General features: G+C 43.5%; 1 long non-coding RNA gene across 1 annotated transcript; it reads right to left on the reverse strand.

Annotated features, from left to right (window-relative positions):
* Positions 1–2,958: 2,958 nt before the first annotated feature.
* On the reverse strand, positions 2,959–5,424 carry LOC125745558 (uncharacterized). Its single transcript, XR_007398698.1, has 4 exons — positions 5,271–5,424; positions 4,127–4,205; positions 3,903–4,022; positions 2,959–3,336 (listed from the first exon to the last, which is right to left on the reverse strand). It is a non-coding gene; the product is annotated as an uncharacterized LOC125745558 (long non-coding RNA).
* Positions 5,425–6,000: the final 576 nt, after the last annotated feature.

The following is a 6,000-nucleotide window of genomic DNA, read 5'->3' on the forward strand; positions in this document are numbered from 1 at the left end:
TCATTCGTAAGTAGAGGAGCGTCTGTACTTCCCATCACCTGGACTCAAAAAACAGGACAGTGGCAGGTGCATCAGGAACAAAAAAACCTATCAAGGGTCTTTGATTTACAGCAAATCCACTAGACAGCCATTGAGAAATGAGATGACTTGATGTGAAAGAAAAAAAACACGTTACTCTGAAACATAACTCAGAATAGATGACACAACAGACAAGGAACTGGACTTCTACGAAAAATATTAGAAGATGAAGCCTGTGAATACAAAATAGAAGGCAGCAAACGGCTTCTAAACATCTCTGTTGGGCTGGACAATCTTACTGTTTGGCCCACACTTCTATGCAGAGCAGTGTAACGATCTTACACATTTGACAAGCACACTGAAAAAGACCACTTGTGACATTCCTGTGTCTAGAGGAAAAATTCATGGGTTGACATGATCAGGTTAACGAACCATGTCATCTGCTGGTCCCTTTATTATTAACTAACCCTAACATCTGCGTAGATCATCTCCCATCTAGAATACAACTCAGAGCTACCACTAAAAGACTCCTGTGTCCTTTGCAATTGAATTGTATAAAAACACTGTGTGGACAAAAGTACTGGGACACACTCCATAAGCATCGAATTCAGGTATTTCATTCAGACCCATTGCCAGAGGTGTATAGAATCAAGAACGTAGCCAGGCAGTCAAGTTAACAAGCATTTCTGAAAGAATGGGTCATTCTGAAGAGCCCAGTCAATTCAAGTGTGGTATTATCATAGGATGCCACCTTTAAAATGTCAATTTTTGAAATTTCTTCACTGCTAGAAATTACATGGTCAATTGTAAGTGGTATTACTGCAAAATGGAAGAGTTTTGGAACAACAGAAACTCAGCCACAAAGTGGCAGACCACATAAAGTCACAGAGTGGGGTTGCAGAGTGTGTAAAATTCGCCAACGCTCTGTTGACTCAATAACTGCAGAGTTCCAAACTTCCTCTGGCATTAACCCCAGCACAATAACTGTGTGCCAGAAGCTTCATGGAATAGGCTTCCATGGCTGAGAAGCTGCATGAAAGCCTCACATCGCCAAACGCAACGCCAAGCGTCGGATGGAATGGTGTAAAGCACGCCACCACTGGACCCTGAGAGAGGTGGAAACGTGTTCTGTGGAGTGACGAATCACACTTCCCTGTCTGGCAGTTTGATGGACAAGTCTGGGTTTGTCAGATGCCAAGAGAACATTACCTGCCTGACTCCATTGTACCAATTGTGTAAAAGAGGGATAATGGTATGGGGTTGTTTTACAAGGGCTGGTCTAGGCCTTACCAGCATACCAAGGCATTTTGTACAATTCTATGCAACTATGCCTCCAACTTTGTAAGAACAGTCTGGGGCCCTTTTCTGCCCAGTGTGAATATGACCTGGTGCACAAAGCAAGGTCAATGAAGACATAGTTGGGTGAGTTTGGTGTGGAAAAGCTTGACTGACCTCAATCTCTTCAAACAACTTTGGGATGAACAGGAAAGGAGATTGTAAGCCAGGCCTTCACATCCAGCAACAACGAATGCTCTTCTTGGTGAATGGGCAACTCCCACAGACACACTCCAAAAGCTTGTGGAAAGCCTCCCTAGAAGATTGGCAGCTGTTATAGCTGCAAAGGGGGCACCAAATCCATATCGATGCATGTGGATTTAGAATGGGATGTCATAAAAGTTCCTGTAGGTGTAAAGGCTAGATGTCCCAATACTTTTGTCTATTTACTGTACTGTATCATGTCCTTTCATCCATCTTCTAATATCCAGTATAAGGTGACAATGGACACCAAGTCTGTCACATGAAGTAACGGGGAAGGCAGAAGAAGACGCTGGATGGGATGCTAGTCCCATCTTGCGTGGTTCCCTGCCTTGTGCCCATAGCCTCTGGGATCTGGCTCCAGATCCTTCCCCCCACTCCCCCAACCCCGAACAGGACAAGCAGTTTCAGAAAATGGATGGATGGAATCTGCTGTTTTCCTGGAGCAATTCAGGTTGTCCTCTCGTGAAGATAAGTAGCGAAGTCATTTATAGTATATTTATAAATTACTAACACAACCACAGCCCTATGGTTTGTTAAAATTTTGCATCGCAATCTTCTGAATAAATGGGGAGGGGGGACTGTAAGGATATTAGTTTAATTTACATCCAAGGGAGAGAGGTGTTTTGATTTCTGAGTGGGACTCCCACCACTTCATACCCTGACAAACATTCCTTTTATAACCATGTACCAATACAACACAAATTCCTTCAATTGGCTTCTCTTTAAAAGGGGTTCTGGTTAAATTCCTTAAATGATGTTTGTTATCCTCGACAACATAATCAGTACAACTACTTTAAGCATAATGCAAACCTGGCCTGTAGACTTGTGTATTGTAGCTATTTGCTGATATTTCAAAAAAATATCTTGTAGCTTCTGTTCCTGTGGTGCTGGGGAGGTCAGCACTCTCGCATCTCCCCAGGGCCAAAAATGGCCACCTTTGCAACTGTTGCAAGGGTGGAATGTTCAGTGTCTCTTAAAGGGTTTGCTGTTGATTAAAGATAGTCAGAGCTAAGAATGTCAAAATGTGTGAGCCATCAAATTAAGTACACATGAATGCTGTACCAAATACAATACAATAACGTTATACAACTTAAGTAAAAGAGCCACTACAGGTGATATATTACTTGAAGGATTAAACGCTTTATTTTTACATTTAATTATCCCCCCCCCGATCCTGTGCTAGATATGCAGGTCTATGATGGATGGATGGACTATCCTCCATGTTAGGCAGAAATTGTGGATGCTTCCAAGTCTGTCTGTGCTTAGAAGGTGAGATCCTCGACACAGCACAGAGCCAAGCTGCCGTATATTTTTTTGGGGTGGGGGGGGGGGGGGGGGGTTGTACTCCGGGGGGAATCTCTAACAGTCATGTGTACTCAGGAGTGTCTTCACTTTGACTGCACAGCGGATCTCCGGAACCTCGCATGTGACTGTGACAAGCGATGGAAGGTGTCTCCTTGGGGTGTCGAAGAGAGACTGTGTCATGCGCACTCCCCGAGTCGTGGAAAAGCTCGCTCGCTGTCAGGGAAGCGCACTCTTTGCTTGTCGGAGTAAAAAAAAAAAAAAGGTGTTAATGGTCTACTAGCAGACATTCCAGATCTTTGGTGGAGAGAAAGCAAAGATGCTGCTGTCGCAGTCACACCTCCAAGCTTGCGTCAGAAAGGTGTTTTTTTTTTTTTTTAAAAGAATGTGTCTTTTGTGGCATTAACTGTCTTCTCAGCTCCTCCAGTGCCTGATCACCGGAGTCTCGTGTTCAGGGTGACTTCGGCAGCAGACCCACTTGGTAAATGATAAAAAAAGAATTCATAAAAGAAAAAAAATACATGTATATAAACAAGCATCTGTGAAATCATAAAAAAAAAAACAGGTAGGAGAGTTGGTCACATTCCACACTACATTTTAACGAAGTGTTTTGTGTTTTAATGCTATCTGTACATGGAAATACTTAAAGCCCTCACTCCATTTTTGCCAATCATAAAATAATAAGTAATAAACAGATTGTATACGTCTAATACCAACATGCGTACTACTTTGTTTTTCATGTGACATCTTGGAATCAAGGCCTGCAGGACACTAACAGAGTTTTTCACATTGGTTTAATTTCAAAACTGGCTTTAAACTGGCAGAATAATATTTGCAAACGCTTCGGTTTTTTGCCAGACACTCTATCAGCATATTATGAGCCTCTCTCTCATTGAACAGCAGACACACTCGAACGTCCACGCTAGCTGTTCATAGAGAGCCACTCCAATTACGCCTGCAAGGCGACCTGGCTGACTTTTACACAGCCGATCTAATACTGTAATTCTTAGAAAAAGAATAGCAAAAGGTCTGCATTATCCTACCTGCATTTATTTAATTCAGATCCATCCAACAAATGGGTGTCCTTGCAGGTGAAGCGTTGGTGGCGGTAATGTTTGCCGGCACATGGGGGGTCGACAGCCGTGCTCACAGTGTCATTGTAACTACAAACATTTTTTTTCATAATTGTCATGCTTGTTCTTTTTGTCACTATTCATTGTAAAACTCTGAAGCATTTTGAAACAAGACATTTGCCACCCACTCTTACACTAAATGCTCTTCTCCTGTTCTGTGCTACTGGATTCACTTCACAGCGCCGCTTGGCTTCGCCTGACCGTGGTACCTGGCTGTAGGGTAACATGGAATTTAGTTAAGAGCATTATAGGTACATATGCCACATGCTGGAGTGTGGGGTAGCACTTGAAACAAGACACTTAGACTGAACAGCTCAGTAAAACTCTCTGATGCCATAAATAGGCAAGGGGAATAAACAGCTATCAGCATAAGTTACTTTGAATGACAGCATCTGGTATAAAGCTAAATAAAAATCTACGCGCACCAATGAAATGTACGATTAAAACATGTAACGATATGATCCAGTTACTTTTTCCAACCAGCTTCCCACACTACAGCCTGTTAATTCAATTTAAGGAAGTTATAAAGGATTGCTGCCATATTGTAGCCAAAGTTATTAAAAATCCGTAAATATTCCATTATAGTACAAATATGGTGAAACAAGTAAAGTAACAACAATCATTACCAACAATGCTAATCAATCTAAAGTGATACATGTTTCTACAAAGCCCACTTTCTCAGGAGCACCTTTTATGTCTCTGACCAATAGCAGCAAGAGAAAAGTGGCTGACTAAACCATTTTTTTTGTTTCTGACCAATAGCAACGGGGATGAGTAGTTATATTCATCATTTCTATGCCACTAAAGAATAGCAGCAGAGATAGAGTCGCTGTATCTGCGACAATTGGTGGTTATTATGTCACGCTGTAAAGGTCACTAAAGAGTGGATCAACGGCTCAGATGTTTTTTCTTTACATTACATAGAGGAGCAAAGAAATGTTATGCGACTCACCCCCCCCCCCCTCTGCCAGCTCCATCAAAGAAATACCTGCTTTTTACAGCACCACTCATATATTGTGAGAGTGACATTTGTGCGGAGCGAAAGGAGCCATCTGGAAGCTGCCCACACACATGTGAGAGAGCGAGCTGGGCTTTGGTTTTGAGTCAGATCACACTGCAGCCCAGCCCACACAGGCTCTCTCAGACATCGCCTCAGCACCGCCAATATTTTAGAGACTGTTCCAGAAACAGCTAATATCTGACATTTAAAGAGAGTCGGTGCAACATACTGAAACGCAGGCTGATAAAAATCATCAGAATGTCCTTCTCGGCGCCCACCTGTGGTCTCTGAATGACAGGTGCCTCCTTTATTACTCGTGTTTCCTCCCGGGGTTGCATGGAGCCTGCAGAGCGTCCAAACACTGCAGGGCCGTAACTGCGGATACAAATCGCAAGTTCACAGAACCGGCTCTGAGACGACGACGTCTGCAATTTACAAAAAAAAAACAAAAAAACAACAACAATAATAATAAAACTGCCTTGCTACAAAGAATGTCAAGAGACGGTGTCAGGAGCCTCCGCGAGCCCTTGACTACATCGTCGTTTTATTTCCCCGGCATTCCAGTGACACGGCAGCAACAAAGGAGCGTGATACGTCGCTTTCTCGAGCCTTTAGTCCTGTCACACTCCTGCCCCCAGAGGAAGGAGTCACAGGAGATGGTAGATGGCACCAAAACAGACCTGTTAAGGGCCCATACTGCTTCTCATGCCATGCGATGAAGGAATTTTCCGGCCTGGGTTTAATCTCTGCTCCCCGTCTCACGCTAATCCCCGCGTGGTCATTGCCGTTAATCTGTGTATGCCTGCTGCAGCTCCTTGACTCGGTTAAATCTCGGTTATAAGGCATTATTTGACATATGGGCGAAGGGGATATTCTTGCCGAGGGACAGTCCCACGGGTGTGGGGACTGTTTGCCAGCAGGCACCTCTGTACCGAAACTGTACATCTGGTTGCCGCACGAATACAGATGGAGCAGAAGTTGGCGCATTGAGGATCCATAGATGGTTGC

The sequence above is a fragment of the Brienomyrus brachyistius genome, chromosome 6, assembly GCF_023856365.1.
Source record: "Brienomyrus brachyistius isolate T26 chromosome 6, BBRACH_0.4, whole genome shotgun sequence".
In the NCBI taxonomy this organism is placed as follows: Eukaryota; Metazoa; Chordata; class Actinopteri; order Osteoglossiformes; family Mormyridae; genus Brienomyrus; species Brienomyrus brachyistius.